Here is a 12,220-nt window from a genome sequence, read left to right on the forward strand (position 1 = left end):
CATGTGCAATTCTTTCCCCCTATCTTTCGTCATTAAATGGACGCCGGCGTCATCTATCTAGAATTATTGAGTACCAATATTACTTTATCGCATGGATATCTCTTTGATAGGACATTATGTTGGAAAGGACAAACAAACATAGAGTCAGTGTCGGTGATGACTCAACTCACTCCAATAAGAACAAAGAGAAAGAAATGATAAAAGTCCTTAGGGGCCGTAAGGAGGAGGGGGATGTAGTCATATATCACGAGTATTTATTTTTTCAGCAAACGCGCGATACTGAACCGAAAAGCGGCGTTTCGTGCAACTATTTTTTCGTCAAACGCGTACAAAAATATATTGTCAAAGAAGAATTTATGAAGTGGGCGAATGATCTTTTACTAAAAAATACACGTGATATGTCTTGAAGTCTTGAACCTCACCATGTATCACAAGGGGGGGTTAAAAATGAGAAAAAAAAACATTCAAATGTTTAATGGACGGCCCCTTAGTCAACTTTTAACGATTTTGTAGATAGGTGCGTTTTAATTTGTTAGTTGAAATTGATGACGTCATTAAAACGTATAAGTTGATTACAAACGATATTCTAACTAGACTTAAAAGTCTCCTTAATCAAGTAGCATTCAAATAAGTAGGTGAAACCTTCGCCAAACCTCAAATTTCGTGGGATTGCGTGCAGCTACTGAATTGGTACCAAAATTGCGATCTCTCATTATATCTAATGGATACAATTCCATGTTCTCACTTGCGCTGATTATAATGTTCTTGACGAATTGATGTGTTGAAATATGTCTGAAGAATTGCATATTATAGTTCTTAATAACTATAAAAAAGTAATGCTCGAAATGCTTCGTTTAGGAGTGTGTACGGTCACGAGTACTAATATGTATTATACACTTTGCAACCATGTCACATTAACTTTTTTGACAATTTAAACCGTAAGACTCATTAAATGTCAAATATGATAGTGCGACAGGGTTCTAAAGTGGGTACATGATATTGCTCATGACTGTACTTAGTTCATCTTGCGATGGACATACCTGTGACTACACCAATTGGGATAGTTGTGAGGATTACTTCATCGAAGATTTCTCTCAATTAGAAAGAAAAAAGGGGGATTAAAAAGGCCCCATCAAAGCAATTCATCTAAAAAAGCAATATTGCTATTTGACATTTGAGCAAATGTCAAATAGCAATATTGCTTAGATGTGGCACCCCCCAGAAAGAAAGATAAATGATGTGTTTCTGTGATGGACGCCATAATACAATAAATTCGTTTCGTATTAGTTGCGAGTACGTAAAACAATCATCATTAACAAAATGTTGCCTTTATAACTCATTGACATTGAATTTTATGACAGACAGCATTAAAGTTAATAATACAAAAGCAACTTGAAGCAAGATTTTATTTTATTTTTTTATTTTTATTTATTTTAACTTTACGATGAATGGTTTGGTTTTATTACTTCGTTGGTACTTAACACAATATAACATAAACAGCCTATATACATCCCACTGCTGGGCACAGGCCTCCCCTCAATCAACCGGAGGGGTTATAGAGCATAATCCACCAGGCAACTCCAATACGGTTTGGCGGAGCTGTTTTACGATTATAGTAGAGAGAAACGGTTTTACGTGCCCTCCGAAGCACGGAATCATCCTGCTTTTTCGGACTATCAGGTGATTCAAGCCTGCAAAGTCCTTGCTTAAGTGATTTCGACATTGTCCCCATCGGGAATTGAACTTGGACCTCCAGATAGTGAGCCTAACGCTCTAACCACTAAGTTGGTACCTATACAGTATTATTAATTTTACGACACCGACTTGTAACTGTTATGAGTGGTTCCATATTGGATACTACGTTCCCTCCCTATTATTTTACGATCATCCCCAATTTCCAAAATAAATATTTACTAGCAATTATTCAAGTGTGTGTCATCTAACATCTGTCTATCTAGACGGGCACAACTTTGTTCGTAATATCTACTATATTCTTTAGTAGCTACTCGTACCTATTTAGTAGCTTTCCGCACGCGACTCCCCGTGCAATCTTAAGCAATCTTGATTACTTTTAGATAATCGGGTGACCAGCCTTCACCGTTTTAACCAATCTAGGGATCACAAAGACTGTGTTTTTTTTCCGGGAATTGAACCCAGGAGCTCCAGTTTGACAGACCAACGCAACCACTAGATCCCGAAGACTGTTATCCGTGACCTTCGAATACCGGGGTGACCAGCACCAAGCATACGCCCAGTTTTTTCCTTTTCATTCCTAACCAAGCGTAGTTTAAAATTACAAGTAGTAATCGATGGTTTCTTTATCAAGTGTACTGTGTTCGATGCCAAACAGACCGCAAGAAGTCTAAGCAGTACCGTTAAGAACGGCTTAAGCTGAATAGAGAAGTAAATTCTAGACTAATAAGGAACGTTACAACAAAATGGCCAGTTGTAAATATAAGGTAAATTAGCACTCGATTTGTAACAAGAAACTAACCAGCCCTTAAGGCGCTAGGTACTATATTGCAACTTAATGCCAGAGGTAAATGTCAACAACATTATACCGGTACGACGCAGGTATGAATACTGTGAACTTCACAATGATTCTGGTTTCTGACTTTCAAAACTTACTTACCTATTATTATGGCGTTATTTCGGAAATCCTTTTGGTCCAATAAAGTTTTGACACTACCACAATCAGTCACTTTCACAGAAAAAGAAAAACAAATCGATTTACTTAATTCGAATTTCAAAACACACTGGCTGTATGAGCTAAAAATCCTTTCAAATTTCAGAACGTGTAAAAAAATAAAGTTTTTGTTTTAATAATGGCCGACACGGGTACGTTCAAACGTCCCGCGCCATCGGAGCGCGGAGGAATACTGAGGGTGAGGTCTGAGACCGGTGAAGATGGCAGACATAGGAAATAAATGCATTATATAGGTGCATTGGCATCTGCAGCCACTGTATTATGTTAATCCTGGGATAGGTCATGGTTTATGCATTTTTTGCCTGCATTCTTTCGGGCCCGATACACTTTAATAAGTAGGTAATACACTATAAATATTTTTTTAAAGTCCTTGAATATTTGCGTCACTTTGAACATTCGCAACTTTAAAGCTCAGAAAAATACAATTTCTTAAAAAAAAACTGTTCCATATACACAAGTTCGTATGAAGGTGGCAAACAAAGAGTTTGTATTGTATAGGAAACGAGCGCCAAGGTCTAACTGCGCGGGCGCAACGAGCGTCTCGACCCGGAGTTACACGCGGAGTAACCTTATTTAATTTAGAATTGACGTGTATACAAATAAGTACAGAAGAAAATACCTATTGCATCGATTCGGAAAAGTTTATCCTGACCGTTAGGTCAACAAAATATTGGGAAAAGTTCTTATACAAAGATTATATTTTAGAAAGTTAAAGGTAAAGTAACGTTTAATTTAAAATATAAGGATCAAACATATAAACTATGATGTAGAATCATTTACGGAAATACTTGACATCCAATAGTGTTTTTTTTTCCAAAAACGTACATAAGTCAACGCAGGAGTTTCTAATGAGCATCAACTTTCCAGAAGAAGCATAATACATTTTTTAAATCATCATTTGCTAGACGTACTACGTCCGTTTAATATGTATATAGTACTTAAGTATAGTATATAGCCCGATTTTCCTTTTGACGTTCGGAACCCTAAAAATCCGCAGACTGTCACATTATATTTACAGATTCTGCCTAATCGCAGTAACTCATTGGAAAGGTGAAATTTGCGAACATAGCTGTTTGTAATTGTGTAATTGCAGTCATTTAGACGTCACAGTAATCGCACGTGTGAGAAATGTGTTAATTAAAATACGATTATAGTTGAGAGTAGATCACGGTCGGCCGTTGAATGATTGGGCGGGTCTGCGGTTTTTACTCTATGCCTTGTTTTAATTTGAAGGCTTGTATAATTTTGTAAGTGTTACTTTAGGGCTCTGCTGAGCTTTATTTTGTAGATATATTGAAAGACGAAAGCTGAGATCGAGCCGTGGTAGCCCAGGAGTTGGAATTACACATAATTCTCACTGTGAGGTCGCAGGTTCGAATCTCAACACGCCACGCATACTCTTAGGACACCATGATTATCTTCTGAACAAACAGCCTTCTAAACGAATAGTTAGGTCATCATCATCAATTTAAAAGCCACGCTCTTGTCGGTGTAGCATTTTCCATTCCAGTCTATCAAAGGCCAATAGAATAGAATAGGAATAAAAAAATATCAATAAAAAATACAATAATAATAATATTATTATTATATTTTTATTATTATTTATAATATTTGATTAATTAGGTAAGTATATGAAATAAACAAATTGTCAATCTTAGGCGTAAGTATTATTTTATTATTATTTTTGTTCGTACACTACACTACACTACACTTTGTTACACTTTGTTATTACACTATCGGAGAAATATTTTCTTGCTTCATACCTACTTTTTAGAGCGCGATTTTTCCGTAGTCAGGTTTTAGATGTCAAATTTATTTTTTATTTAACTCATTAAACACGTCTACCTATTTATACTCAATCCGCAGTAGGTAAAAAAAAATGCACTTAAGTATAAGAAAATCAACCTTGAAAATAAAGAGTCGGAATCCCATAAACTTTAACATAAATGTAACTAAGTATAAGAGTTAGAGAAACCTTGATATTTTCCATCAGTCACGAATCAAATTCCGGCTTAGCCTAAAGAAATATAACCCGCTATCCGGCCTTGTTTTAAACAGAGTAACACTAACAGACTACGAATAGCTAACAGATCATTAATATCCTTTGAATTTGGCATTACTGGTCGGTCATAGACACCCTACCTCTATTCCTCTCGCAACCTCTTTCAATCCATAGGTAAAGCTTTTATTTTGTTAATGTCAAAATGTCGGACTTATTATTACGTTTATTTTAAATAAGTTAAATAGAAAAAAGAAAATGTTTTTCGTGAAAAGTTTAATGTGAACACTGTCATCTGTATGTATATTACTCATGTTAAGCCATGTCAGGGGCCTTTGGCGGCTCAATAGTAACCCTGACACCAGGGGTGATGACGTTGATATTCCACCTCAACCCACACGATAGAAGAAGAAGAATGTAGAATACCATCTGAAACTAGGCAGCAGTATGCATGAGCACGTTTAAAAAAATGCATGCACTTTTAATAAATCATGGGTGTCAAAATCAAAATACTTACTTAAATGATTATTTTTATTTATTATCTCTTCAGATATCTATTCAGGCTATGATGGTATACTATTCAATGATTCTAAGTAGTAACCGGGACCAACGGCTTAACATATCTTCCGAAGCACAGATCATCTTTCAAAAGAAAGGTTCAATATTTAAGTCTGGAATATCGTAGCCTGAGTATTATACACAAGCAATGAAGCAAAAACTGTCGATTGCGCGTGCATATTCGAACGGCGCATGGTGCGCGGTGACAAAGTGCGTTTACATAATGTCGAAAATTAAAGACAGATTTACTCGCGTCTTATTTGGATATTTTTAATTCTTATTTCGATAAAAGGTTTTATGCATTGTAAGGGATAATAAAAATAATCTGTGAAACCACTTTCGCTGCTTTATCATAACGATCTTCACGTGTATATATATCGAGTTTTTTATACGTATATATCATTCCTTTCTTTTTCTAGCTCTGAATAAATACCCCTAAGATCCCAAATTCCTGTTATCACAGTTACCTATTTAGTGTATAGAGAGAATGAGATGGGATCGCTGGATGGGTTACTAAGACAATTTGGTTCTGCAGTGTCTACTCTCAACAAAAAGAAAATGTTTCAAAAGTGGATAACTATTTTGGCGTACATTGTAAAATTATAACTTAAAATCTTTATGTAAAACTAGCTGTTGTTATCCGGATAAAATAAATAAATTAATAAACAGGTTTAATGTCCTCTTCAACATGAGGGTCTATTTAAATAAAGGTTTTATTTTTGTTTCTAAGCAGCAGAAGTCAAAGGATTTTAACAAAACTAATTGATAAGTCATAAATAATTTGATACAGAATTTGCGACCATTACGCCGCGGCATCGAGACTTCTTTCGTGGTGCGGACTTAAAATAATTGTAAATCTGGTATTAAATTATCTTTGTTTTGTACTATGGCGGCCATGTTTTTCTTTACTCTTACTGCAGCAGAGGATTGTGCTGTTCTTTGAATACCAGTGGGTCTAAAAAGGCCACATCAAAGCAATTTATCTAAAAAGCAATATTGCAATTTGACATTTGCGCATATAAAAGTCAAATAGCATTATTGTTTTTCAGGTGAATTGCTTCGATATGGTATTTTTAACCCCTCAATGATTTGTTTTTTGGATGACGTTTTCTGTGCTCACCTCGATTGGCACAGCAGGCGAGAGCTTATCTAAACTGTATTCATTTGTAAGTGTAAGGTAAAGTAAACAACTTTTATTTAACCAAGTTTGCACTTTCATTTCGCATAATTTTCATAGTTAATTGTTTAATGTAGTGTAATTAAAGTTATGCTTTCGCTTGAATTGTAATTAAGATGGTCGTTAAACAGATTAATTATTTTTGAGTTTTTTTTAAATTCCTTAGGCGTGTTTGTGTATGTGCTTATATTAATATAATTAATTATGTCGTTTTAATTATGTTTATGTTGCGTTTAGTCATTCAGCTTATTCTCGAGCGTAAAATCGTGGCATAAAATCGACTAAGGACTGTATTATTTCTAGCGTGATGGACCATTATTATGGGCTGATCGTTTGTGTCACCATACAGTTCATCACATCCATCTTAGGAGTTCATGCAAGTCTTCAGTAAGCCTAAATAGGCCAAACGGAAGCAATTTTTATTCAAAAGCTATATTGCTATTTGACATTTACACTGCACTTACTTTTCTAATGCGAATGTCAAATTGTAATATTGCTTTTTAGGTGAATTGCTTCAATGTGGCATTTTTAGACCCTGATTACTTGTCGCTCCTTCCTTAAGGAGCACATGCGTTACTTTACATAATAATATATTATTTATGTATGTATGTAAGCATTATAAAAGTTCCAAGGTGTGCCAACCATGTCGTACGTATTTGTAAAGTAAAAGAAAGTTTTATTATCTTCGAGAGTCACCACAGTCGTACTTAAGTAACACTTACGTAATGTAAACGATACTTAAATCGTTAAGCAAAATATGTCAATAAATTGGTGTTTATTGTTTAACCAAAAGGTTAAACAATAACAAAACAAAAGTTCAGAACAAAAGTTCTAAAGAACACGTGCATTTATTTCGAAGAGTTAGAGTTCAATTTGGCTTGAAAAATGTACGGTGTTAGTTGTTAAAATACTTTCGTGTTGTGGCCAAGAAGTGAGCAGATATACACGATTTTACTTAACTCCAACCTTTCGCATTATTATTGTATGCTTTCGCGGTAGAACACACACGTACTTACACCTTACACCGTACTTTAGAAAGAAAAAATATGCTGGCCCTCTAATGTAACTTTAATTACCGGTAGTTTGCTTGCCACAATCACAGACAAGGGGGGTTAACATCAAAGCAATTCATCTGAAAAAGTAATATTTCGAATTGACATTCGCGCCTATAAAAGTAAGTCCGCTATGCACACAAAAGTCAAATGGCAATATTGCTGTTTTAGATGAATTGCATTGATGTGGCCTTTTTAACCACCAAGCTCACACTTTATAACTATCACCACCTGATCTGACTGGACTTATCAGCGGGGGCGTCAACCAATAGCTGTATGACTTATATCTACATACCTAGATTGCAATCGCTGCGCCTGTTTGTCGCTATTCCTCGATATAATTAGCGCCACTGTGCGGTGCAGTTGCCATTCCGCGAAGGCTGTATTAATTATAATAATTCTTACGCCAGAATATTGCTTTTTAGATGAATTGTTTCGATGTGGCCTTTTTAACCCCTTAAATGTCAAATAAATCATAAAACGCCACCGCAAGTCGCTACTCGCCTACTTCATGGCTTCTTCCGCAAACTTTACCGATTTTCCGGTACGTATATGTTAATATATTATGAGTTTTGATATTACGAAACGTATTACAAACACGAATACATATTTATTGGCACTGATAGACCAATAGTTCAACGTTGTTTATGCCGTTTATGCGTGAAATTACCTTAGGAAGTTAGCATAATGGTCGTAGGCTAATTTTATGTCTACTTTTATGATTTTTTTTTTTGCAGAATTGGGTAGATAGGTAAACAGATCCACAGGTAGATTTTCAGCTTTGTATATTTAGTGCTGATAATCGATGAAGGAGGTCGGTGGCGCAGCGGTAAACGCGCTCGGTCTGCGATTGTTGAAGTTAAGCAACTTTCACAAAGGCCGGTCATAGGATGGGTGACCACAAAAAAAAAGTTTTCATCTTGAGCTCCTCCGTTAATTTAATGGTTAATGGGCTGATGATGATGATGACTAGTTTACAGGCGTGGTGAGTTTATGTAACATATGATACTTGTATGTAATGAAAGAGAGGAATTTCATTCGTCTATTTACGTCACTTATTATGACGTGATTTATCTAATTCTGCATTGTTTTGACGTATCCCGTGGGAATTAATAAATCTTCTTCAGTTGGACTAATTACAACATAGTGAGCACATTTTTCATGTTTTTAAGATTCTTTCGAACTACCTACCTACGTAACTAGTTTCTACCTACAACCGTATATTTCTACGTTTCTTATTAGATACTTACATAATTTACGCCCATCATTCCCTATTGGATTAGACAAAACAAAATGATCGTCGAATTTGTTTTCGAATTCAGTTGCTTAACTTCAACAATCGCAGACCGAGCGCGTTTACCACTGCGCCACCGAGCTCCTCAAACTAGTAAATATCATTATTACATTTGCGCATATAAAAGTAAGCGTGCAATGTTTAACATGTTAAATAGCAATATTGCTTTTTTAGATGAATTGTGTCGCTTACTAGGTTTAAGATAAATTATGAAATTCTGATTACTAAATAAAGACAGATCTAAAACTAACGAAATACGTTTTCTTTTTTCTATTTAACTTATTTGTGAATTTTAATCAAGAAAAACGTAATAATAAGTCCGGCATTTATCACGTTTTTCTATGACGTCACAGGTTGCGTTTTCATACAAATTCCATAATAGTAATTTCGTGTTTTGACGTTTAGTAAAAAGTTACTGATTTGACTAGTTCGAAACTAATAATAAAAAAATAAATTCGCCTTGTTTCTATAACCTGTGGCAAGTAAGTATCACCCAAGCGATATTTACAGGCCACGGCCATAGCGGCTATTTAGAGGAGCTACTGCACCTTCCAACCCGAAGGGGAAACCAGGCCAATTACAGGCCCGGTCACACGCCTGAGAAACCATTTTTTCTAGGGCTCATGGATCGATGGATTTTTATACACTGTTAAGCGTGTAATGTTATTTTGTGACCAATCGAAGACTAAAACTTGTTGCTGGCAGCACAAGAAAAAAATATATAATTAATTACGAATATTTTTATTTTTAGTACTTATTTCTTTCTAATAGACTACTCTGGGCGCCATCCCACTTGCGTCAGACAGAGTACTGCGGGGCGGAAGGCAAGCGGGAAACCACTGATCTATTTTTCCCTAAAAAAGTAGCATGGCAAATGCTGCACCGACAAGAGCGTGGCTCTTACATTGATGATAAGAAGAAAAAAAAAGCCATAGAAAACCAAAATAAATAAATAATAAATAAATGATGATGATTTTTATATGACAATATTATACCGACTTGAATGGCCGACGCCTCGCGCGAAATATGTAAGTAACAATAAGCTAGTTTCCAACTAGTCGAATCAGTTACTTTTTTCTAAACGTCAAAATTACACGATATTACTATGGAATTTGTATGAAAAATCACACTGTGACGTCATAGAAAAACGTGATAAAATGTCGTACTTATTATTACGTCTTCTTAAAATAATTCATAAATAAGTTAAATAGGTAAATGAAAATATTTTTCGTTAGTTTTAGATCTGTCTTTATTTAGTAATCAGAATTTCATAATTTATCCGGAACTCCAGATCGGAAACCAAATCTTCTAACTACTAGACTTCCGAGGCTGTTAGAATATTGAAGATCAAATCGACAGTTCCGCTTTTCCGATCTTTTTAGTCGACAGCCGAAACTAAGCTACTTAGTTATTGGTTTTCACTTTCCTCTCTCTTTTGTTTTTAAAATTGGAATTTCACAGAACGCTAACTGATCCGAGGTATTTTTTCAATCGTGTTACAATGCACGTAGACGACATAGAAAACCTAAATAAATGTAGGTTAGGTTAGGTAAGGAGTTAAGTTAGGAGGTTTACTACTAAACTATAAAGCCCCCGATTCCTGCAGACACCTCCTAATTTTACTTTAAGTTATATCCGTCATTGTCTTATTCGCCGAAAAGGAAAGGGACGGATGATTGACAACTGTTAATTTTGAAAGAATAACCGGCGAATAAAATAGCCATCTCGCTCATATGCATTCACCCAACCATTTCCCCGTTTGACGTGTGGTCTCGACTTAATTCTGGCGGGTTTACGCCTGTGCTGGATTCGAACCTGCGACCTGAAAGTGAGAGGCAAGCGTTCTATCAACTGGGCTACCATGGCACAGGTAAAAATAAGTGGTCTCAATTTTTACTCGGAACGAAATTCATAAAAAGAAAAGAGATTTTGTTGAAGAAAATCACATTAAAATTTATTTTAAAAAAATAGTTATGCGTTTAAATAGGTACGTGCTTTTCACTATAAAGCAATGATGATAATGAATACGTATAAACTTGCCATATTCATTACATTTAAATGATATTGTATTCTGAAGAGCCAATTCAAATCGAATCGATCATTGAATGTTTCAACCATTCGTTTAGGTACGTGGTGCCAAAAAGAGAAATCTTTTTATTTTATAACTTATCATGGTTGAACGTGATAACATTCCGTACGACCTTTGTAGGTGGTTTAAGTCATAACTCATAATACTTACATAGGTTGGAATTCAAGAGTCTAAAAGTATGAACGGCCTGTAATGTGTTAAAACTTTAGCAGATTCTTTCAAGTCTTCCAGAACTTCCAGACCAGTTTGCAGAAAACTCTATTTAAGTTATCATTTTAGTCATATATTATTGAGTGATTTCTTCCAAAATCAAAGTTTTGTTAAATTTCTTTTAAAATAAATAGAATTTATGTTTATGTTGAGTTATTTATGTACTTACAAGAAATTCACTTCCAACTACATGACTGAGGTTTTTTTGAAATAAAACGTTTTGTTGCCAGTGGTAAAATAAGTATTTTACTTCTGTATAATTTTTTTTTTTGTGATTGTAATTACTGACTCTGACACCTATGGATTGTAATGTCTGAAAATAAATCTTTATTATTATTATAATTACTTGACTGAATCTTTACTACTTAAATGAAAGTGAATCAAACTTTTTAGAAAGGTATTTTTTTTTCATATTTAACCAGGTAGATACCCACTTAAATACGACGACGGTAAGTTTTCATCTTGTACCAAACAGTCGATTACGCAAGTTGCCACCTTTCTCACAACCTTTCGACCGAAGTACTTTTCTTTTACCAACAATATTTGCTACTTTGCTACGACATTTTCTCTTTAACTCTTTCAATTAAGACTCACTTTGATATTTTGAGTTGTTTGCTAACTGCTTTAGTCTGTCAGGATTATAAAGGTAGATGTTGATGACAAGTACTTTCACAGTGAAATTATGAAGCCTTTTGATTAATTAACACACAAAAGATGGGAAGGAAAGAAGTTTTGATGAACCACGGGGATTAATAATATGATCCTACGATATAGTAGAAAAGGATCGCCTATTAGGTAGCAATAAAATGTATTTATTGTTTCAAACAACTTAATAATTATTGGTACAAATAGATAATGCTAGAAGATTAACAATTTTAAAGCACAGCTGGCACTTACAATAGGTACAACCTGTGCTATAAGTAATAGGGTAATGGTGCTAATTCCTGTAAATACCATCGAATTGTATTTTCAGTTATATCTGTCATTTTCTTATCCGCCGAAAAGGAAAGGGACGGGTAATCGACAAGCAAAAAAATTAATGGAACACACGTCAATTTTAAGCACAAATCTAAACCAACCGTCTAAAAATTTTACACCAGTCAATAACCCGACACAGTTAAGTAGACAGCACGT

The 12,220-nt window shown here is 34.9% G+C and overlaps 1 protein-coding gene across 3 annotated transcripts in view; it reads right to left on the bottom strand.

The window, feature by feature from the left end:
* LOC126371436 (uncharacterized) overlaps positions 1 to 12,220 on the bottom strand; it is a 116,352-nt gene that overhangs the window by 86,392 nt on the left and 17,740 nt on the right. Inside the window, exon 1 of one of the 3 annotated variants that reach the window (XM_050016725.1) lies at positions 2,633 to 2,862. The exons of the other annotated variants lie outside the window; for them this stretch is intronic. The gene's annotated coding sequence lies outside the window, so the exon portion shown is untranslated. Of the gene's footprint in view, positions 1 to 2,632; positions 2,863 to 12,220 lie in introns of those variants that run through there. 3 annotated transcript variants of the gene reach the window in all.

The sequence above is a fragment of the Pectinophora gossypiella genome, chromosome 12, assembly GCF_024362695.1.
Source record: "Pectinophora gossypiella chromosome 12, ilPecGoss1.1, whole genome shotgun sequence".
NCBI classification, from domain to species: Eukaryota; Metazoa; Arthropoda; class Insecta; order Lepidoptera; family Gelechiidae; genus Pectinophora; species Pectinophora gossypiella.